This window comes from Panthera tigris, chromosome B1, assembly GCF_018350195.1.
Source record: "Panthera tigris isolate Pti1 chromosome B1, P.tigris_Pti1_mat1.1, whole genome shotgun sequence".
NCBI lineage: Eukaryota > Metazoa > Chordata > Mammalia > Carnivora > Felidae > Panthera > Panthera tigris.
In genome coordinates this window covers 56,462,979-56,488,041 of record NC_056663.1, presented here as the reverse complement: position 1 = coordinate 56,488,041, position 25,063 = coordinate 56,462,979, and the positions used below count along the sequence as shown (strand labels likewise).

Below are 25,063 nucleotides of genomic sequence, written 5' to 3'. Positions count from 1 at the left end.
GGTTGGGATGAGGCTGAGGGAAGGGCAGATACTTCAGTTTCTAATGTTGGGCTCACCACTTACCAAAGTATATCATCTTGGGCAAGTCACTTAACATTGTTGAACCTCAGGACTTCATATGTTAACACAGATATTATCTCATAAAAACATGGCAGAGAAAACCAATTGGATTAATATATGTAAATTGCCTGATGCATAGTAAATACTCAAGGGAAGCTAAACAAACAGCATTGCTACCTTTTTCTCAGTTTTTAGAATATTCATTGAAAGTAGTGAGTAAGCTTAATATTGGGCACACCCAGTAAAAATATAATAAAATATAAAAACATATCCCTGTTAATTTATCATTGATAAAATAGATGTTTATTGGCTATGTGCACGATACTGTGCTACTCCCTGTGGCAAGTAAGTGATTAAGAGATAAATCTGTTTTCAATTAGCTCACAATCTGCTATTAAGAAAAGGCATGCACACACCCATAATTTAGGGATGGATTAAATTGTTTTATAAGAAATACATGGTTCAGTTATATATAGTTTAGAAGACATAGAGAAATGTCAGTTATTGTGTGATATTTATGTGGTCCTGATTGTTTCCTGCACATTTACTGATTTAATCTTTCAACAATTCATTGAGATAGGTTCTTCTGAATGGCTCAATATACAGTTACATAAGGCACAAAGACAGAATTTGAGTCTATGCACTCTGGATTCATAAAAAGAAAAATGATGAACAGTGTTAACAGTCACATAATTTAAGGCAAGTGAGGACTTTGAAGAAGTGACTGGGATTGATAGTCCCTGATACTGTCTTCACTGTAGTTACACACAATGATAGAGGTAGGAACAAAATTGTAAACGGTTAAATGATAACACTAAGCCTACAACTAAAATATTTTATAGGACAGAGAATAAGTATCGTTGGGGCTAGCATTGATACAAACAGCTGAATGTAGGGTCCTGGTTGACAGGAAACAAGAGAAGCCAGAAGAAGGCTGATGCCGTGGGAGGGTGAGGGGCCAGTCCCCAAGGACAATGAAGATAGATGAAAACAGAGCAGAAGGAGAGAAGCTGAAAAGGTTGTTAGGATCTGAAAGGTAAATATAGAACCTGTGCTTGTTATAGTTTGGCAGAGAAGTCTGAGATTTTTCCTATTACAAGTTTCCTGCTAATTTGGAAAAGTAATTGAACATTTGTGAAATGTTCTGCAAAGTGAGAAAGGGTATAATATAAATACATATCTATAATATCTAGATAGATGATAGTTAATTAGATGTTTATCATAGTATATGTAATCCTATAATAAAGATCGAAGACTGTAATACTGAATGGGAATGTCAAGAAACCGCGTAGCTGCCTGGTCAATAAGGCAGCAGTGCACCTGTCAAAATAAATGCAGGCAATGAACAGATGTGCAAAGCAAAATAAAAAAAAAGCAATTGGTTAAGAATACATAGTGGGATGGGGCAGTGGAGGAATATTTATAACAAGGATAAGGAGATAGTGGTATTCAATTGCCAAGAATTTCAAGATAGTAGATGAATAATAAAAGTAATGAAATCATTATGATCCAAACATTAGAGTACAAGCAAGAAAAAAAGACAACATATTAATAATGAAAGTTAAAGCAACATTTATTTATAATTTCTTGCCATGTGCCAGACACCATGTTAAGCTGTTCTTAAATAGTCACAGCAAATTCATGATACATGGAATATTACTATCCTATAGGCAAAAGTGAAGAGATTTTTCAAAATTTGTGAAGATCTTACAGTGATTATTCTATTAATATTGAAGTGTTGGACTGTCTAGGATTTACCATGTAACGTAACTACATTGGACATATCCTGGACCATAGCAACACAAGAAAGTATACATTAACTCAGCAATGTAAGGAAATACAGCGGCTAAGGGCTTGGATATGAGAGCCAGGCTGCCTGGTTTCAATTCCAACTCTGTTATTTGCTACCTGGGACAAGTTGCTTATCTTTTCTGGATCTTAGATTTGCCATTTCTAAGATGGGTATAAAAAGTAGTGCCTATTTGATTGAATCGATATATGGGTTAAATAGGTTAATGTGCTCAAAATGTTTGGGAAACTGGATTGCACACAGCAAGCCATTTTAGTATTAGCTATTATCTTTTAGAATTCTAGGGAATTGAGATGAGATAAAAAAGAAGGAAAAGTAACACCATTTCTTTCATAGACCCATCATGAGGGTATATAAAAATCTGCATTAAAAAATGTTCAGAGTACCTTTAACTTCTTTAACTTCTTTTCTTTGTGTGTGTGTGTGTGTGTGTGTGTGTGTTGTTTGTTTGTTTGTTTTACTTATAGTAGCCCATATGGAAATAATATAGCATTTAGTTTAAAAGTTTTTCTAACTTGAAGCAAGGGCTCACATAGTCATACATGTCAGAAGCAAACTAAATTTCAACAGAGAATTTAGTTCTTTCCCGCATATGCAATCAGCACAAATGCTGTTATGGTGACCTTTCCCCTCATATATTTTTTTTTTGTGCTGTTTTCTTCACATGGTGTTGATTTCTCAATGTGTATTTTGCCCTCAAGGAATAAAAACTATCTTATAAATTATGTCATTAAGTCTGAACTTCCATAAAGGATTATCTAAAAATGTCTTCAGGGCTGAATAGTTTATTTTATTATTTTATATAACTTGAATTTTAACATTATTGTTCTGGTTGCTTCTGAATGATGCTGTTTGAGCCCGGAGTAGAGAACTTGACAAAGGAAATGCTATCTCACTCCTAGTGCATCAGAGAAAAGAACTGGTTGAAAAGACAGAGGAATAGAAAGCTGTAGAAAACTCCGTGGTGAGGGGAGGTGAAAATGCTCTCATTCCCTAGCTGAGTGAACTTTATCATTTATTTAGGTAGCCTAACAGAAGGGTGTCAGATTAACAACTATGTAATGGGATTGTTTCCCCCTCTTGACTTCTACAGAAACTTCCAATTTTCTTTCACCAACTAAAGGAAATTACATTTTCTGCATGATCCTTAGCATTTTTAGGCAGAGATCTTGAGTGCTAATATATGAAATATGGAGGGAAAGATAAGCATCAGAGAGGCCAAAGGGATACTATTCAAGGACGGGTAGAAATACAAACTACTTTATCATGTTGCCCCCGTCTTCCCTCCTTTTTTCCTGCTCAGAGCCCATTGTCCTCCCTTTTTCCTTTAACATTTTCCTTAAAGAAAAATTTCAAGTGGAAATCGATTTGATCAATTATTGGCCCTATGAATAGACGAAAGACTTCAAACTCAAAAAGCTTGAGTCTTTTGCAGTATATTAAAAAAAAAAGGTTCTATTGAACCTAACTGAATTTTCAATTATTGAAATGTGTATGATGTGAGAAATAGTTTTTAACTCAAGGCTTCTGCTGTTGATCTGTGTTGCTGTCGTTTTGTTTGTAATCCTGGGAGCTGACACCTTATTTCATACTGTGCCATCAGAAGGTAAACATTGCTTAGTTGTGTCACCTCAAGGGAGACGATCTTGCGTAAGTTAAAAATAAAAACTTGCACAATGAAGCCAAAACTACCTCTCTATGCTTTCCCACTCAGCACTTTTTCCCATTTTCTAAAGCTGCTTTTCCCAACCTTCTCGTCTGTTGTCAAATCTCCCTTGCCACCACCTCTGTTATCATGCTCCGTAGATAGCCTGGCCTCATTCTTCACTGACAGCATAGTATTTTCATACTAGGAGAACCAAGACTTCATGCCATAAAATCAGGAAAATTACTTGCAGTTATTTCCCAGGTCTCTACTTGCCTCCTGTTACTGTGGAAAAATGCCCCTTGTTTTAGGATACATAAGGACTGTTTACCCAGACTGTAGACCACAACATTTTGTTAGGAATTTCACATTGACTTGTTGTGTTTTTGTTTTGTTCTTTTTTTCTCATTCACTGATTTTTAGTCTTTTCCTTTCTGATCCATCCTTCACATCAATATTTAAACTTTCTCAGATTTCTCTCACTATTGGAGGAGTGCAGGGAGCAAGAGAAAAGCATAGACATCACCCCCCCTGCCACACACCCCTTTAACTACTGCCTTGTGTCTCTCCTCTTAACCACAAAACTTGATGCGTCTCCTTCCTGACTTTCTGCTTCTGTGTTCCTTGGGCTGATTCCAACTCCTCTAATCTGCAGTAGCTCCTAACCGGCCTTGTCACTGGTAGTTAATTCCAGAAACACTTCTCATTAGTCATACTACTTGCTAGAGTTTAACTAAACTCTCTTACCTGATACAATCAGAGTAAGGAGACTTAAAAGAGAGAAGAGGTTGGAAAAAGCAGCTTTGGGAAACAAGCAAGAAGGCTGAATAGGAACACGTACACTGATTCTTTACTGGTACTTTAGGCTTCACCGTGCAAACTCCCCTTTTAATTCTTCTATCCCCGTGGTCCCTCCCAGCCATCACCCGTGCACAGTCACATTGACCAGTGTCTTTATAGACTCCTTTTCCTTAAAATGCTATTTTCTTGGGGTTCTCTGCAGTTACATCTTGTCTGCATTCTCGGCAGAAGGGGGTGGGGGAAGGGACAATTCACCCAGCCCCTCGTAATTGCACCTATTGAATTTAAATGGATGGCTCCCACATTACTATGTCTAATTTGCCTTTCCCTCTATGCACATGATCCACACTCCACACACCAATCTGAAATCTAGAAACATGTTTTAAACCTTAAATGTCTGCAATGAAATCCATCTTTTCTCTGCCAGTCCCTGAACTGGCTCTCCCTGTGTGTCTCTTATCTAAATGAAGTACACCATCATCTATTCGGGTTTTCAGTACAGTTGGTACCTTCATTATGTTTCCTCTCAAATTCAGTTGATCTAAGCATTACCAATTCTTCCTAAAACATCTCTCTTGAACTCATCCACATCTCTTGATGCCCATTGCCACCGCACTGGTTGGGACCAGCATGAACACTTCACTGGATTTCTGGAAAAGACCCCCAACCTGATACTCCTGCCTCCAGTGTGTCCTCCAGTCCACACTCAGAGCAGCCAGATTTTTTATCCCAGTGCCTAACTGGACAGACCATGGCCATTTGTCAGTCTATTCATTGGTTTCCCATTTCTTTGGGTTAAAGTTGAAATTCTTTAATATGGCTTTACTGTGTTAAACTCTCCTTGATGAACCCAACTGCTCACTACTTTACTGCCAAGATTCCCTGTGCTCCAGACACTCTGAAATTTCTCTCTCATTCCTTAGAATATCATGTTCTCTCCCCTGTGGGAATTTGCATGTAGTTTATCTTCAGTCTTACCTGGGTAATTTCTACTTTTCTTCAGATTCTTTCTGGGAAACTTCCCCTGATCGCTCAAGCTTGAGTTGGGTACCTTACCTGAGTGTTTCCTAAGAAAAACTTTTCTTTTCTGCCCTTATAATGAAACTTATCAGTCTGTATGTTAACTACCTGGTTAAGTCGTTTATTCACCATTAATCATTAAGTTTTCTGAGCTTAGTAATAGGTCATCTGGTGCCCTCCTCCCCACAAAAAGTTTGTTCATGTACTGATTCCTTGAACTTGTGAATGTTACCTTATTTGGAAGAAGAATCTTGTAGATGTAATTAATTGAAGGATCTTGAGCTACATTTTGGATTTTCCTTTTAGGCCCTAAATCCAGTGACAAGCATCCTTGTAAAAGACACACAACATGATGGTGGTGGCGGGGGAGGGGGGGAGGGATTTGATGAACAGAAGAGAAGATATAGACAGAAGAAGGAGGTGCAATGTGAAGATGGAGGCGGAGATTGGAATGATGAAGGATAAGCCAAGCAGTTTGAAGAGGCAAAGCAGTAATGAGCCTCCAGAGATCACGTGGCCAACACCTTGATTTGGGATTTCTGGCCTCCAGATCTGTGAGAGAATAAATTCCTGTTGTTGTAAGTCACCTCATTTTTGGTGATTTGTTACGGCAGCCCCAGAAAGCTAATACAATTAGAAATTGTCTGAGGGTGCCTGGGTGGCTCAGTTGGTTAAGCGTCTTACTTCAGCTCAGGTCATGATCTCACGGTTCGTGAGTTCGAGCCCTGCGTTGGGCTCTGCTGACAGCTCGGAGCCTGGAACCTGCTTCGGATTCTGTGTCTCCTTCTCTGTCTGCCCCTCCCCAACTTGTGCGTGGTCTCTCAAAAAATAAATAAATGTAAATTTAAAAAAATAAAAAAAAATTGTTTTCTCTACATTTTAATTCCAGTGCCTAGAATTAACTGGCCACATATTAGACATTCAATAAATATTTCTTGAAAGAATTAGGAGTGATAGATACAAGTTGTTTTCTACATATTAAACTTACATGAGCTGAAATATTCTTTTCTTTACATTTCTTAATGTTTATTTTTGAGAGAGAGAGAGAGAGAGAGAGAGAGACAGTGTGAGTGGGGGAGAGGCAGAGAGAGGGGGAGACACAGAATCCCATGCAGGCTCCAGGCTCTGAGCTCTAAGCACAAAGCCCGACATGGGGCTCAAACTCACAACCTGCGAGATCATGACTTGAGCCAAAGTCAGATGCTTAACTGAGCAACCCAGTCACCCCGAGCTGAAGTATATTAATACAAAGTCACCCCAAGCTGAAGTATATTAATACATATTAGAATATGCACAACCCATTGTGTATGCTTAAATATCACATATGTATTATCAAACAACTGTGAATATAAAAAGGTAAACTGTTGTCATTATCATGAATTAAGGTTCTATTTGCATGTGTTCTGTCAGTCTTTTTCTGGCTATAAATATGCTGTTTTGTCAAGACTTGACTGATCCTGAGACTGAAAATCACAATTAGATTTCATCAAACATGTAGATATCTGAGACACTATAGAAGCCATGTATAGTTTCAGTAACTTTAATGAAAAAAATGGTCACCTTTGAGTGAGCTGGTAAGTATACAACAAAATATAATAATTGAGTGTGCTCTTTCTCCAATTATGGTAACACCTAATGTATAACTTACACTTATAAAATGTTTGAGCACAAGGTATGTCTACATTAAAATAACTACTGTGACAATTTAGGAAAGACTTTTTAAGAAAATTTTACTAATTTGTACAAAAGCTTGTAGTTAATTAATACAACCTACAAGGGAGCACTAAGCAGCATACTTCATTTTAAAAGTCATTTTGGAAATGTAGATTGATATATTTCAAGGAGTTTATTTTAATTTGAATGCTTCAGATCTTAAGACTTCTGTTAGTTTGGTTGTGTAACACAGGTCCTCATTATTACAGCCCCCCTCTTTTGAAAATGTCTACCTTGATTTACCTGTGTTCATTTTAATTAGCAGTTGTCTAGCAGGGGTGGGGAAGCAGGGAGAGGGAGGGAGGAAATTCAAGGGTAAACTTATGAAAGAGATTAGGGAAAAATCTAAGAGCTAGAAAAGATATGACAGGGTTTATTTGGTAGAGACATATTTAATGCAGTGTCTTGGGGGAAATCTCTTACTGTTCTGATAATTAAATAGCATTGTGTTTGATGAGATGGTTCCAAAAAGCTCTTCATGATGCTAAATTGCTTTAAGCACATTAATTATATTTCCTCTTGTTTGCACTAGTATTATGGTCAGCTTTGGATTTTGAACTTTTCATTCTGACATTTCTATGTACTAGTCACCTAACTTTGACCTTCTTTCTTTTCAGTTGCTTTTGTGTTTGTCTTAATAGTGTATTAAAGTGATTTTCAATATAAGAAGGTTTATCAACTGTATTCAGCTTTAAAAATATATGCAGAAATATCAGAGGGAGTTGTTTAAATCAGGTCTTCTCCCTTAATATCATCAGTTCAGTGGCATCTGTTATTCAAAATGCCATTTAAAATGTTGTATAGTTGGACAAAGATAGCACATGATATTACACATTGATTTCTGCCATAATATTTAAACAATTTTTAGGCTCATAAAACAATTTTTTAGGCTCTGTCACCTAACAAAAATATGTCCATGGATGCTGTGTTGACCATTATGAGAAAATAATGTGCATACAATTTTAAGCAACTTGTTTGACTTGAACACTAAAGAAGTACTTTTCCTGTTTGCAACACTTTATATGATTTTACATTGTTTCTGTTAGTATCTGCAATTACATATTTCTACTTATTTGAGACACATTCTGTCCTTGTCAGAGATCTTGTAGTGATGTATTTACTCTAAATGATTCATCAGTATCTTTCATGTAGATATATACAAATATTTTTTTGTGGTATTTTTAGATGGGAAAAGTTTCATTTTCATTTTACTGATGCAATGTGTAGATTCTGGTGAAAATTTTCTTAAGTAATAAATTTTAAAAAACATTTTAATCCAAGTATGGCAATCAAATATTTGCCATAGATATCTGGCCTTTTTAAATGTAAGATAGTAGTTTGTGTTTGTTTACCAGAGTCTTCTCTTCCTCTTTATTATGTTTTGCAACCCCGTCTTTAAGTTGGGTAGGTTATTCCTTTTAATTTATGCTTATCTTATGAATCAATTTATTTAGTTTCTTATCTTTTTCTTTGCTGATTTTCATTTACTTACCTATGACTGATATTTAATAGTGTTTTCCCTTCTTTGCTGTGTGATATTGATTATATGGACAAGTGCATGCATATGTATTTTCACATATATATTATATGTATGTGAATTTTGCCATTGTCAGGATTGATGGACATTTGAGTACTTTGTGAGAAAGTTTTGAATATTTTCATTTCTCATTTTAGCATGTGTCATTTTGTTGCCTGGTTTATTAGGTTTGAGTAAATATAAAAATTTGAGCCATGACTCTCAAAAACATCACTTAAGAATAGTGAATAAGAATGATTTTTTATGGGGCGCCTGGGCGGCTCAGTCGGTTAAGCGTCCGACTTCATCTCAGATCATGATCTCACGGTCTGTGAGTTCGAGCCCCGTGTCAGGCTCTGTGCTGGCAGCTCAGAGCCTGGAGCCTGCTTCAGATTCTGTGTCTCCCTCTCTCTCTGGCCCTCCCCCGTTCATGCTCTGTCTCTCTCTGTCTCAAAAATAAATAAACATTAAAAAAAATTAAAAATAAATAAATAAATAAAAAGAATGATTTTTTTTTTTCTTTTTTACCATGGGCCCAGGAGAAAGTGTCATAAAGTTAAAGCATGAAAGTTAAGTAGGTCTCTGCCCTACCTGGTGGTGAATATTTGAGGCTGACATGTGAGTACTTCTAGGCAAACATAAACATGAGGCAAGATTTCTGAGTTCTACCACCATCAAAACAAAATGTTTAAGAACACTTTATCCTCATGACAATACACATCCTCAAAGTTACAGACTTGGGGTTTACTTTTCAGTTTTTAAGGTTGCCCTAAACTTTCACTTTAATCACTATGGAATGCTATGGGGCGGTTCATATCTGATTTAGATGATTCTCTCCTAAAACCTTTTCTATAAAGCCTGATGAGTAGTGTGTTGAGCAGTATTAAGAGTAGTTGAGTGCACAGAAACAGTATGTGAAATCTGGGGTGTGATATGAAAGACAATTTTCCTTTTTGTATGGTTGTGAAGTAGAGCGTAAATTATTTATCGCAGGGTGCAACGGATCCATGATGAATTGGTATGGAGGGGTGACTGATATTTTTTATGAATTTATGTTCCATTTATTAAAAAATATTAAAAGTGCTTATTGCTAATAATAAATGTTATACATGAATGAATTCTTGGAGCTTTCAAATATCTTATTCCAATTTTAATTAATTTGTTAAATATATATTGCATTTAGTTAGAATTTGATGAGCTGCCTAATGTTAAGCACACAATAGACTTAGAAGAAAAATAGTTCTATTCTGCCATAAACTACTTCAATACCAGGCTAAAATCTTAACTATTTTGAAACGTTATCACTTTCTTTTCTTTTCTTTTCTTTTTTTTTTTAATTTTTTATTTTTGAGACAGAGACAGAGCATGAACGGGGGAGGGTCAGAGAGAGAGGGAGACCACAGAATCCAAAACAGGCTCCAGGCTCCGAGCTGTCAGCACAGAACGCGACACGGGGCTCGAACTCACAAACTGTGAGATCATGCCCTTAGCTGAAGCCGGATGCTTAACCGACTGAGCCACCCAGGTGCCCCTATCACTTTCTTTTTTTTATAGTGGTTTCTGCATATTTTCACTTGCAGTGTTTTTGTTTTTTTGTTTTTTTTTTGCTTTAAGCACATTGTCATATTTTAAATGTTACATAAAATTTGTGTATATACAATGGTAAGGAGGAATTTTATTTTCCACTCATCAACTACTGTTTAAAAAAATATTAGGTTTTTATATTTTACAATAAGAATTATTATTCTATTTTGTTTTAAATCCAGTGTAGCTAACATACAGTGTTATATTGGTTCCAAATATACAATATCATGATACCACAATTCTGTACATCACTTAGAGCTCATCAAGATAAGTGTACTCTTAATCCCTATCACCTATTTCACCCATCCCCCCACCCGCCTCCCCTATGCTAACCATCTCTTTGTTGTTTATATGAAAAGTGTTTTTTGATTTATCTCATATTTTCCTCCTTTGTTCATTTGTTTCTTAAATTCCACATATGAGTGAAATCATATGGTATTTGTCTTTCTCTGATTGGCTTATTTTGCTTAGCATTATATCTTTAGATCCATCCATGTTGCTGCAAATGGAAAGATTTCATTTTTTGATGGCTGAGTAATATTGTAGTGTGTGTATGTATATATATTCGTACATGTACATACACACACACACACACCATATTTTCTTTATCTATTAATGTATCAATGTATTCTTGGGCTTCTTCCATAGTTTGACTAATGTAAATAATGCTGCAATAAACATAGGGTTCATCTATCCTTTTGAATTAGTGTTTTTGTTGTCTTTGGGCAAATACCCAGTAGTAAATTTACTGGATCATATAGTATTTCTGTTTTTAATTTTTTAAGAACCCCCATACTGTTTCACACAGTGGTTGCACCAGTTTGCACTCCCACCAATGGTGCACAAAGTTTCTGTTTTCTTCACATTCTTGCCAACACTTGCTGTTTCTTGTTTTTGATTTTAGCTATTCTGACAGGTGTGAGGTGATATATCCTTGTAGTTTTGATTTGCATTTCCCTGATGATGAGTGATGTTGAGCATCTTTTCATGTGTCTGTTGGCCATCTGTATGTCTTCTTGGAAAAATGTTCATGTCTTCTGCCCATTTTTAATTGGATTATTTGGTGTGTGTGTGTGTGTGTGTGTGTGTGTGTGTGTGTGTGTGTGTGTTGAGTTGTACAAGTTCTTTTTATATTTTGGATACTGTTTGTCATTATTGTCATTTGCAAATATGTTCTCCGATTCAATAGATTATCTTTTAGTTTTGTGATTGTTGTCTTTGCTGTACAGAAGCTTTTTATTTTGATGGAGTCTCATTAGTTTGTTTTTGCTTTTGTTTCCCTTGTCTCAGGAGACCTATCTGGAAAAATGTTGCTATGGTCAATGTCAGAAAAATTACTGCCTGTGCTCTGTCCTAAAATTTTTATGGTTTCGGGTCTCACATGTAGGTCCTTAATCCATTTTGAGTTTATTTTTGTGTGTGGTGTAAAAAAGAGTTCCAGTTTCATTTTCTTGCATGTTGCTGTCCACTTTTCGCAACACCATCTGTTGAAGAGACTGTTTTCCATTGGGTATTCTTTCCTGCTTTGTCAAAGATTAATTGCTCACATAGTCGTGGGTTCATTTCTGGAATTTCAGTTCTTTTCAGTTGATTTGTATGTTTGTTTTGTGTTTTTGTGTAACGACTTGATCACTATAGCTTCATAATATAACTTGAAGTCTGGGGTTGCGACGCCTCCAGGTTTGCTTCTTTTTTTTTCAAGATTGCTTTGTCTATTTGGGGTCTTTGTGGTTTCATACAAATTGTAAGATTGTTCTTGCTCTGTGAAAAATGCTTTTGGTATGTTGATAGGAATTACATTAAATCTGAAGCTTGCTTTGGGTAGTATGGACATTTTAACAATATTCTTCCACTCCATAAGCATGAAATGTCTTTCCAGTTCTTTGTGTCATCTTCATTTTTTTTTTTTTCATCAATGTTTTATAGCTTTCAGAGTACAGATCTTTTACCTTGGTAAAGTTTATTCCAAGGTACTTTATTACTTTGGTGCAATTGTAAATGCAGCTGTTTTCTTAATTTCTCTTTCTGCTGCTTCACCATTAATGTATAGAAATGCAACAGGTGTCTATGTATTCATTTTGTATGCTGTGTTCTTACTGAATTCATTTATCAGTTCTAGTAATTTTTTGTGGAGTTTTTAGGGTTTCCTATATATCTATATATATTTTGTCATCTGCAAATAGTGAAAGCTTTACTTCTTCTTTACCAGTTTTGATACATTTTATTTCTTTTTGTTGTCTGATGGTGTGGCCAGGACTTTCAGTATTATGTTGAATGGAAGTGATGAGTGTGGTCATCCTTGTCTTTATTCTGCTATTTGTGAATAGTATTTTCCAAGTTATAACATCAGATTTCATGTTGTTAAAGTAGGGTCAGCATATGAATTTATATTAGGGCAGACTTTGATCCACTGATTAAACATTTGGTCTAGCTTATTAAAAGAAAAATTTTGAATTGTATGAATTATTTTAGAACATGCATATACACATTTTCATTTTTTGCATCAAATAGCTGTTACTTTAACCCATGCTGATATTGTCTTCTAGAAACACGCTGTGTTAGCAAAACTATTTCAATTATTTGAAAATTGTAAGCAAAATATGCAATGTTATCTCATTGCATGATGCTTTTCATTCTCTTGTCATGAGTTTTTATTTGAAAAATAAAATTAAAAAAAAAGATTCCTTTCAGTTACTAAATAAACTTTTCTTTCAGCCAAGTCTTCGTATTTCCTGGCTACACTTGGAAACTAGTCTGTAAGCAGATCCTGTAGGAAAAAAAGAAAGAAAAAAGAAACAAGAACAATAAAAGAAACAACAGAACCCCACCTCATATTTCATGGGGAAGCTAAGCAAAGATGTGGTTTGCCAAAACCACACAAATTGAGTTAACATTCAAGCCTGGACCTAATTCACCTATTTATCTTCCTGAGGCTAATGAAGTATGTATGTGTGCGTGTATGTATATGTACGTATATGTGTGTATATATATAACAGCCTGCTTTGCAAAGGTGTCACCAGTATATCTGTCCGTCGGAAATGTCACACTGGAACTTGAGATTGATGGGTTGATTGGCTTGGTAAATTTAGAGTAACCACCCTCATAAACTCTTCCAGATCCTTCCTCTGAAGGAATTTCCCTTACATTGCCCTCATTCAGAGCACACAATAAGAACTAGTTAATGGATTTTAAATTTTACACACATTTACAATATGTGATGGTTCATAAATATTAGGAGGAGAGAGGAAATACTAGTGCCTGGAAAGTATAGATGCACCCTTTAAAGATGTGTCTCTAGAAAATTACGAAAAGCGGTCTCCTGTATTATTGGTTCATGCAGGAGGTATGACATGTATAGATAAAGATTCAGGACTGGTACCTATAGAGTCTATAGGGAATGCCTTGTTGTTGTTGTTTGTTTTGTTTTTCCCACAGTGTGAAGGAATGTTATTTCAATTGAAGAATCTTGTAGAAAAGATATTTAGTCACAAGCGGCAATATTTGTGTCACAGTTAGCAAAAGGTGGGAATTATCAGAACTAAAGGCAGCACATGTGTAGTTTTATCATTTAAAGAACATTCTGCATGTTCCTCTCAGCATCTTCACTCTGTTTACATTTTGGAAAAAAAAGATTGACAAATACATTACTTAGAGATTAGGAGAAAATTTGAAAGGATTTATGAGGTCACGAGCTCATTTTCTATTTAATTTTCCCTGGTTTTCTATTTATGACACTGCAAGAGTAGAATACACTACTCTACTTTAAAAAATATACAGAGTACTATAGAAAAATGGAAAGTGTCTTCTTTACTTTATCTAGGTTGTTTGGTCTGGTTGTGTGTGTGGGTGTGTATGTGTCTGTTTCTGCACATGTACATGCGGTGGTTCTGTTTTACTGTTTATTATTTAACATGTGTTGGAGGCTAGATTATTTTAATTTTTACTTAGGCTTTGTAGCTTAACAATAGTTTATAGTTTAATAATGTGAATTAGAGGTTACTAAGTGGCAGATATATTAATTAGGCAGAAAGACTATATATATAATATTCACTATCTATGGTGGCATAGATTATTATGCTGTATTTTTATTGTTTATGGATTCAGCATTATATTTTAAAGCAATTTGGAGTCTCTATTCACGGTGACATCTTGAGAGCACAAAATAAATGTCCATTTTATTAATAAATAATAATTTAGTTTTATATATTGTTACTATTATATGTCTGCAAGTGCCTAAATTTTAATTACTTAGTAATGGTGAAGTAAATTTTGTGATATATTTTGTCATGTTAAAGACAACCTGTCAGATTTCTTTTATCATTAGTCCTCACATTTTAAAATAATAATAGTGACTATACTGACGAAAAGAATTTCTGGAAAGTTCTTGTAACTTGTGTTCAGCCAATAAGAGGAGGGGAAGAAGGAACATTGACTGCAATATCTATGTACTCATTAGATTCTATGTAATACTTAGAGTTGAAGGTAATGGTAAGGTGGTGTTATTATTTAGCCCCATGTAGTATCACAGAATATTACTACCACTAACAGTAATCGAATTTCCTTCTTTGACACTGTTTCTCTTCTAGTATGCCTCAGTGATGTGGGCCCTGATACACTCAACTTGGTATTATATCCATAAGAAGCTGAAGTTTTGCTCTCACTTGAGACAAATGCTTGATTAAAAATGCTTGATGGAAATATATGTATAATTAAATATATGGAAATATATGGAATATATGGATATAATATATAAATGTATAATATACAATATAAAAATATATATAAATATATGGAAATATATTCCATCGAGCGTTTTTCATATATGTATATATATTTGTACGAATATATAATGCATATATATATTTATTTATATTTATATATATGTATATACATTTGGAAATATTACTGATTGTGTTTACATATGGTTTTAACATCCCATATTTTGGAAACTACTCACTATTCTGATTTTGCACTGTCAGTCATGTCTGGTCCTCACTAACATAGAGGTGAGCTTAAGAACATTGGGGGTAACAATGACAGTTTAACAATTGCTCAAGAGCCAATCAAAATCCTTTTGTTTTTATAAATGATTATTTATTAAGAAATATTTCAGACATTAAAAATATAGGGAAAATACAATATACATGACAAATATTGTCATCTTTGGAGATAATACAGAACAAATATAATTGAAGAAACCCAGCCTCTGCCACAAAGCACTCCTTTTGTAAATGCCTCTCTCTTTTCTAGATCTGTAACTATTATCCTAAATTTGTATCCAACATTCCTATAGAGATATTTATACATTTACTTTACATATTTGCTAGCCTAAGTGTATAAGTAGGTAATACTGTCTATTTCATGTCCTTTCTCTTTATTTTTTATTTAGTAATATGTGTTTGCAGTATTAAATCTTTTTAGTTACATTTTATTCATTAATTTAATTATTTTATTCATTCACTTGTTTCTTTGAAAAGATGTATAATATTTTGAAAAGATGTATAATATTTACCTTACAGATTTTACACGTTAATTTAACTAAGCTAAATTTGTCCTTTTTAGTTTATTTTTGTCATCACTATAAATGTCATCTTATAAAATTAAATGATATCATTAATGAAGTTCAAGTTAGCAGTCATCTTATTTATGGTTAGTATTTTTTGGGGCGCCTGGGTGGCTCAGTTGGTTAAGCGTCCGACTTCGGCTCAGGTCATGATCTCGCGGTCCGTGGGTTCGAGCCCCGCATCAGGCTCTGTGCTGACAGCTCAGAGCCTGGAGCCTGTTTCAGATTCTGTGTCTCCCTCTTTCTCTGACCCTCCCCTGTTCATGCTCTCTCTCTGTCTCAAAAATAAATAAATGTTAAAAAAAAAATTTTTATGGTTAGTATTTTTTGTGTTAGAAGAAATCTTTGCCTAAGTCATTTTAAAAATGTCCTATATTATCTTTGTAAGTTGTATTGTTTTAATATTTACACTTAAATCAATTTGAGAAGCCTCATACTTATCTTTGTGTGTGATATGAGACAGGAACCAGATTCTTTTTTATTACATGTATAAATATATATATGCAAATGATCCAGACCATTATATTGAAAAGAAAAATATTTCCTCCTATGGATTGAATGGCATCTTAATAATAAATCAGATAAGTAAATATATATGGATCTATTTTTACTTCAATGGGCTGTCTTTAATTCCTGGTGCAGTGTCACACTTTTAATTGCAGGACCAGTAAATGAGTTTTGATATTTGTATGTGTCTTTCATTATTGTTCTTTATCATTGACTGACTTGTCTCACCATTTGCATTCTCATTTAATTTTAAGAGTCAGCTTACTTGCCAGTATTTAAAAAAAAAAAAAAGTAGGGGCTTAGATTAAAATCAATGCATATATAAATTTTAAACATTTGTTTTTAAATAGTTTTTTAATGTTTATTTATTTTGGAGAGAGAGCGCCTGCAAATGGGGGAGGGGCAGAGAGAGACGGAGACAGAAGATCTGAAGTAGGCTCTGCACTGTCAGCACAAAGCCCAATACCAGGCCTGAACTCATGAACCGCAGATCATGACCTGAGCTGAAGTCAGATGCTCAACCGACAGAGCCACCAGGCATCCCTATAAATTTGCTTTTAATGCATAAGCATATGGGTAAACATATAAATTAGTTATAATTGTAAATTATAATTAAATTGATTATAAATATAAAAATCTACATTTACGAATGTAGGTCTTATTTCATTCTTCCCAATTTGCTATTTTATGAAGGGAATTTTTGTACATGTTTTCTCATATGCAGTTTTAGTTGAAGCTTTTGATGCTTTTCAAAGTGAATGTATGTGTAAACATGTACTTGACGCTATTTTAAATACAAATGCTATTAAAATGAGTATATGTAAATATATAGATATATAATAAAAAATATACTTTTATATACTTATATTTTAATACATTTAATATATAGATGTATGTAATGGCTAGGACTCCAGTATAAGTTTATAATTTTGATAGTAATAGCATAATAGTATGGTACACATCCTGACATAATTTCTCATTTTAAGAAGTAGGCTTTCAGTATTGCACTATTCAGTAAAAAATAAAGTTTCTTTTTGTAACTAATTTGCTAGATAGTTTTTCGTAAGTAGATGTTGAATTCTGTGAAATGCCTTTTCTGTGTCTTTTGATAAGATCTTATGGTTATTTTCATTTTTTTCTTCTTGTGATAAATTAGACTGATTAGTTTTTAGGTATCACACTAACCATGCATTTCTGAAATTAACCTAAGATTTCTAGATTTTATTTACTAATATTTAGGATTTTAGGGAGAATGTTCCCAAGTAATTGGGATGTAGTCTTGTTTATTTTTTGGATGCAGTTCTCCTCAGGTGTTGGTGTTGATAGTCTCAAGATTACCCTAGTTTTATGACGTGTTTACACTTGTTCTGCTTTATTTGTTTGTATAACATAGATTTTTTTACTTATGTGTTTGGACAAATTCACTGATGGAGCCATGTGGAGATCTACTGTGTTATTTTGTTTGATTTTTAATAACATATTATGAAATTAATTCCTTCAGTATACATAGAACTATTTCGATTTTCTATTTCTTCTTGAGTTAGTTTTCATAAGTGATTTTCCGCAAATTATTTCCCTGCTTAATTTACACCTTCAAATTTATTAGTATAAGGTTATATTCTTAATATATTTATATGCCTTTAATACTAATAACATCTTTTCATTTTGTTATGATAATTTGGGTCTTTTTTTCCTATTTATCATGATTTCTATGGAGGATATAAGTTTTGTATCCATTCAAGGAAACAACTAGTGAGTTTATTTTTGTCCTTCCAGTGTTATCTCTTTTTCTGATTCATTGATTTATGAGATATATTACATCTTCTACTTTTTAGAGTTTAATCGGCTACTTTCTCATAGCTTTTTAAGTTGAAATCTAATATAATTGATCTTCAGTCTTTTATTTATTTTTTGTTGTATATGCAACTAACATTTTAGTTTCCCTCTATGCACTGGTTGACCTGCAGAGATATACCCATGAAATTAATTATTTTAGCACTAATATAGAAACATCACTTATTTTCTGAAACCTTAGTAAACATTTTCTGAATTGGGTTGCTACATCTGCTGTTGGGTAGGCTAAGTTGATTGGTGATTTAAATTGCTAATCCCCTGGTGTGCCTGAGTGGCCCAGTTGGTTAAACTTCTGACTTTGGCTCAGGTCATGGTCTTGCAGTCCGTGAGTTTGAGCCCCACATCAGGGTCTGTGCTGACAGCTCAGAGCCTGGAGCCTGTTTCAGATTCTGTGTCTCCTTCTCTCTCTGCCCCGCATGCACTCACAGGCTTGTGTGCTCCCTGTTGCTCTCTCTCTCCTGCAAAAATAAAGTTAAAAAAAAGAAAAAAATAAAAATTAATAAATAAATTGCTAATCCCGGTAGAAAGAACTTATTCCTTTCATTTACATTTCTCATGAAGTACTAGCATAGATAAACTAGCCAGGAAATTCATTTATTAAGAATGCTTACGTTTGAAGCTTTTGTGTTTTCATTAAACTAGTTGGAAGTTAGAATTTATATATTAGCATTCATTATATTTTCCTGTCAAAAAGAGATAATGTATAGGACTTTTATATTATAATATTCTGTAAGTATTAAGAATAAAATGGAGAAACATACTATATTTTCATATAAAATATACTTTAACAGTATAAAGCTATGAGATTCGGAAGACCTCTTATAAATCTTTTAATGTTTATATGTGTCATAATATATAAATATATATGTTTATTTATATATTATTCTTTTATAATATGTTATGCTTTTAGCCATTAAATAAAATTTGAGGTTTAGGTAAAATTTGCCTTCAGCATAAATGATAGTGTCAATATGATGCATTTTCCACACTATAGACAGGATTTGTTATCCTATAATGATAGTAACTTCTCCAGTATTTTATTAAATATAAATTCCATATAAAAGATGTTAATATTCCATGGAGAAGTTGAGTTGAAATGAAAACCTTGGATAATTGTGCCACAGTCACTTGACTAGAGTATAAAGCTTTCTAATTTATGAGGAATTTGCAAAAGACATTTTTTGATAGTTTTCAGATTATTAACTCATCATCCTTCCATTTTGCTCTAAACGTTCTCTTATTAGGTCAATGTTATTCTGGACCTTTAGTATCACCTTACAGGTCTGCATGCCCAGTTCTTATTACTTTTCTGCTCCTTTTCTGCCCCCCCCCCCGGTTTATTTATATTCTTTTAGAGCATCAATCTGGTGCCTACAAAATAAGACATTAAGTTGCTAGTCACCAGGTAGGCTGTGATGAGCCTTCTAAAGTATAATTTTGTTAACGTAATATTTATAAAATACAAATTATAGAAATTAGTCTTCAGTATAGCATTGCCTCTCAATCCTGTGAGTGCATCAGAATCACTTAGGGAACCTTTTAACAAACAGCAGTCTCCAGGCTCTCACTTAGATCAGTCAATTTAGAGTATCTAGGAGTAGGACACTATCAATGGCTTTTCTTTCTTTTCCTTTTTTTTTTTTTAATTCTAAGTTACACCCAAGATTGAGAGCTATTGCCCTAACTCCATAAGACAACTCTGCACGTTGTATATAAGGCATGTACTGGGCTTTGTTCCCAAAAGACACTTGCAAATCATATTAATTCCAAAATGACTTTCATTCGAGTTTGCTAGAAGTCATAGATTTACACCATTTCTCCTTAATCTGTAAAGCCAATTACTATAGCAACAAGGCAGTGTTAGGAAATTTGTATGAGAAAAACTGTATAGTTAGTGCTTCCCCATTGTTTCACAACCTACTACAATCTATTCTTGAATGTAGACATTTTTTAATTTAAAAATTTGTTAATACGTTGCTTTCACGTGATCTACTTAGATAAGCATATTTTAAGAAATATGTATGTGGTGTGTGTGTGTGTGTGTGTTCGTCAAATTCTATAAAGTTTATTCATATTACCAATGAAATGGCTTCTAATTCCATCTACCCAGAGATAGGCCAAACTTCACAAATTAAGGACATAGTCCTCCACAAACCTGATGTCACCTCAGACACTTGTAGCTGCGAAATCAGGGGTCTCCAGACCACCTCACTTCTGACCAGCTGACTAAAACTTTCAGGGGTAACCACCACCCCCTAAAATTCTGTAATTACTAGAATGTTTCACAGAACTCAGGAAAGTGCTATACATATGACTGCAGTTTTATTGTAGCAAAAGTATTCAAATCAGAACTACTCAAGGCAGATATACATAGTACAAGGTTTAGGACGGTCTCCAAAATGAAACTTCTGTTGTCTTCTCCCCATAGGGTCAGGACGGATCATCCTGTTGTCACAGCAATGTGCAGATACTGTCAACTAAGGAAGCTCACCCAAGCTTGCTGTCTAGAGGTTTTATTGAGTGTTCAGGACACAGGCACAACTAATTGAATCATTGGCCATTAGGCCAAGTTCATAAGGTTGAACTTAATGTCTGGTCCCACTTCTCTCCACAGATGTAAGGCAAATCTTATGTGAGTCAAATCCCTAATCCTATTTTTGGTTTATCTGGTGGCCAGTACCCATCCTGCTTCATCTTTTTAGTTTAAACTATCTAAGGGCCCCGTGAGTCACCCAGCTAAGACCAACTTTCAAGACTAAACATGAATAGCAAAGACACTCCTATAACTTGGGAAAATCCAAAGATTCAGGAACAGGGAACAAAGGCAAGTTAAATTATTACACAACCATAAAGCACCACACTTAGAACACATCACTCTGGGACTCCTATTATTTATTATGTATTATACTCTTAAAATTTCCTGAGGTTAAACCATAACAAAAAGCAAAAATAGAACATCTTCATTATCTATTTCTTTAAAACCTTAATAAGCACTCCCTTCCTTTCTTTTTTGTTTCCCTTCCCAAACAATTTAGGCCTAAAGGACCTAGTGTGGTAGGCATCCACATTCAGGTGGAGGAAAGGAGCAGGGTGCATAGTGGGTGGTTAGAGTCCTATAGGGTGAGAAAGATGCCCATACCCACAAGAGTACAGACCCACCTGGTACAGACCAGGCACAGGGTGTTAGATCCCCAGCAGCATGAGAGATGTGCCCTCCCACGTCAGGGGTGTGGTCTAGTACAGGCTGTTGCAACCCAAGCAGGTGGATTGGGTATCTACCTGATTCAGCAGGATGTCAGAGCTCAAGCAAATGAAGGGGACATCTTTGGGTGGGACTCCTGGTTTGGCGTGTCAGGACATTGACAAAGTGAGGGAGGCATTTGCACAAGAGTGTTGGGTAAAGAAGAAGTATGGTGATGGAAGATTTCCTGAATACCTGGGGATAGATCAAATAAGTGGATATATTAAGGAAAACAGAAGCTAAGTTAAAACAATTCGTGTGGAAACGTAAAACAACCAGAGTGAATCCTGAGATGTCAAGCTGGAATTGGCCATATCAATGTGAACTCATGTTTTGTAATACAAATGTAAAATGAATACAGATGTAACTGCACATGTAAATATGAAATATTTACAAGAGGAAAAATGAACAATATTACAGTGGAAAAAATTGGCAGACACCACAATTAGTAAGTGATTAAAATGGTCACCAGCAAATTGAAATTGTGGGCAGCTGATAGGATGCCATGAGAAGAACACAGTGTTACTTCTGTGGTGTTTCTGCCAAAAAGGCATAACTTGAATTGAGTCATTTGAAACAGCTGAGAAACCCAAGTGACATATAAAATAACTGGCCTCCAATCTTCAGTAAAGAAAGGTGACAACTAAATGCAATGCACGGATCTGAAGCTAGATCATTTTTCTATAAAGGATATTTGGGAAGACAGTTGGTAAAATTTGATGGCATCTGAGCTTTAAATGATGATAATGAATCAGCGTTAGTGTCCTGATGGTTGTATAGAGATTGTGTAGGAGGATGCCCATATTCGGGGCAGTGGGACACCATCTCACAAACTTATTAGCAAATGGTTCAGGGAAAAAAATGTATTTACAGCTATTTTGACGTTTAAGATTGTTACAGAATAATGTCAAGAAAAAAATGCCCATGAGAATATTATTAATTATGTACTACATTCCCCATTTAGAAATGTTTACCCAATTCTCCGACCAAATCATCCTTGAGAAATTACTCTCAGAGATTAGGAAAACATTTTTTTCTCCTTGAATCTCCAAGATAAATACTGGGCTCATTTGGAATAACTTTTTTTATTAACATTTTTCTGTACACTCGAGCCCTCTACTCTTTCATCTGTTTCCTTGTTTTTATTGTGGGCTGAGAAGTTTCAAATTTGTCTTCACTTCAAGTACATATATATATATATATATATATATATATATATATATATATATATGTTTTTTTTTGCTAAGTAGGCTAAAGAGATATTTGACAATACATATATTATTGTTTTCCTTTTTTCTTTCTTGTCTTTCTCCCAGGGATATGCATATCATAGATATTGAACAAATGGCTATTGAGTTAAACATACCCTATTTTCCCTTGAAATAATATTACGTGAATATTTTGCTAATGAATCTCTGTTAAAAACATGAATTTTTAACACCAGTTAAAGGTGTGGGTTTTTTTGTTTATTGGTTTTTGGTTATTGGTTTTTTTGGTTCATATTTTTTCATTTCATAAGGTATAAAGGAGTTAGGCTAGGCAATAAAGTGGTGATCCAGGTTGGAAGATTGTCAGTGTAAATGATAAACATGAAATGTACATACATAGAATGGATACATATCCTTTACCCTTGGTTCTTTATAAGGAACCCCAGAATTTGGGGGTCAACAGTAAGGAATATGCTAGGTCATAGTAAAGAAAGCACAGGCACAGTTGCTTATAGTTGTCACTGTTGTTACAAGAATACTTCACGTGAGATCTATCTACCCTCTTAAATTTTTAAGTGTCTGATACAGTGTTGTTAATTATAAGCACAATATTATACAGCAGATCTGTAAGGTAATCATCTTGCATAGTGGAAATTTTATGCCTGCTGAGCACAACTCTCTATCCCCTCTTCCCCCAGCCCCTGGTAACCACCATTCAACTTCGTGCTTCTGTGTGTTTGACCAACTTCTGGGCTGGGGTGGAACAGTGTCTTCTCTTCCACTTGAAGCCATTCTTGTTCCTCAGACACAAGTGTCCCTGCTCTATACTGAGTATTCTGTCCTATATCAGCCCAGGCCTTGACCTACCATACAAGTGATGAACCTTGAACATAAGAAATAAAGTTCAGATTTTTTTTTCTTTTCTTTTTACAGATAAAACAGAATAGAAAGACTTGGAAATTTGGGGATGTAGGGAGGCACATGTAACAAAGGAACAAGGCTGACAGTCATGACATTATCATAATAGGGAATAAGTAAGGAGAAGAGCTTTTAATACTGCATGTTTCTAGTCCTTTTAAAATCTGCTTTCTTGGAATCCATGCCTTAATGAACTTTAAGCTTGTTCATAAATTTGCATGTGATTCCACCATTTCTGACTTTTTATCAGCCTTACTTATTGGTCAGGTGTTCATCTGGAAGCAGACATTATAAGATAATTTGGGGGTATCTGTTGATTTAAGGAAAAGTGAAGTCCTTCGTGATCTATATTTCATAAACTTGTGTCTCTAATTTACTGTTTCTTCCTTAATTTTTATAGGTATGTCAGCTTCCATCATGGTAACTCCGCTTATGTCCCCCACTTAAAAAACACGCACACATGCACACATACACACACATACATGCACACACGCACAGGTATGATGGGTGTATACTACAGATTGCTAGTAATAAAAGGACAGTAGTCAAGGGAATTAAAAGGATTGGAGTAAGAAAAAATATGATAAAAATGAATGCGAAAATTTAAGTTACCAAGGTTAAAACCAAGTAAATGAAAATGCACAAGTAGAAAGGTGAACCAAGATTCATTTTCTTAATCTTTCTGGACAAAATAAAACTGGATGTATCATGTCCTTTAGGCTTTTCATCCTGCCTTTCATTTTAGTGATAATTTATTCATGAGTCTTAGAGACTTTTTTTTGCATCATTTAAATGTATCATGTCTTGACAGTTTTTCCTCTCTTCAGGCTCATCCTACTCCATTGTAATTTATTTAAGTATTTTAGTGTTTTAGAGGATTGTGGATTAATGATGCATTTAAACTGCTTTAGAATGACCTTAGGCTAGGTAAATTACTGAAGTAGTGCCAACCAGGGATATTTATTTTGATGGCAGTAAGCTTTTACTCTCTTGCTTAACCACATGGCACACAAAATAACTGGCTGGCTGGTTCAAAGTATATTCTCTGAGAGTTACAAACAAACTTTGGTAAGAGGGAAATAACTTTACAATTTTGACCTTATTTATTTATTTATTTATTATTTTTTTTTTTTGATGTTTATTCACTTTTGAGAGAGAGACAGAGAACGAGTGGAGGAGGGGTAGAGAGAGAAGGAGACAGAATCCAAAGCAGGCTCCAGGCTCTGAGCTATCAGCACAGAGCCTGATGCGGGGCTCGAACCCATGAACCGTGAGATCATGACCTGAGCCAAAGTTGAACGTTTAACCGACTGAGCCACCTAGGCACCCCTCAGTCTTTACCTTATTGTAGGCAATATCTAATTCTATTTTTCACTATAATTGAATTACTTATGTTGACTGTTAATGGTTGAAGTTTGAAGAGAAGTATAACCAGTTTCACTATCTAGGCTCCATAATTAAAGGCTGTGGATCTCACAATCACACACACAAACATACGTGTTAAAGGAACCATAGCGCTGTACCTCCAGTTTTGTTTGTCTCATCCTTCAAGCCTTAGAGAAGGCTTTCCCGCATCTCCTGCCCCGTGTCTTTCCAACTAATGTCCATGATCTCAAGGCAGGG

The 25,063-nt window shown here is 34.8% G+C and overlaps 1 protein-coding gene across 1 annotated transcript in view; it reads left to right on the top strand.

Annotated features, from left to right (window-relative positions):
• Nucleotides 1-25,063, top strand: part of GALNTL6 (polypeptide N-acetylgalactosaminyltransferase like 6) — a 1,186,276-nt gene that overhangs the window by 8,107 nt on the left and 1,153,106 nt on the right. The window lies entirely within an intron of this gene.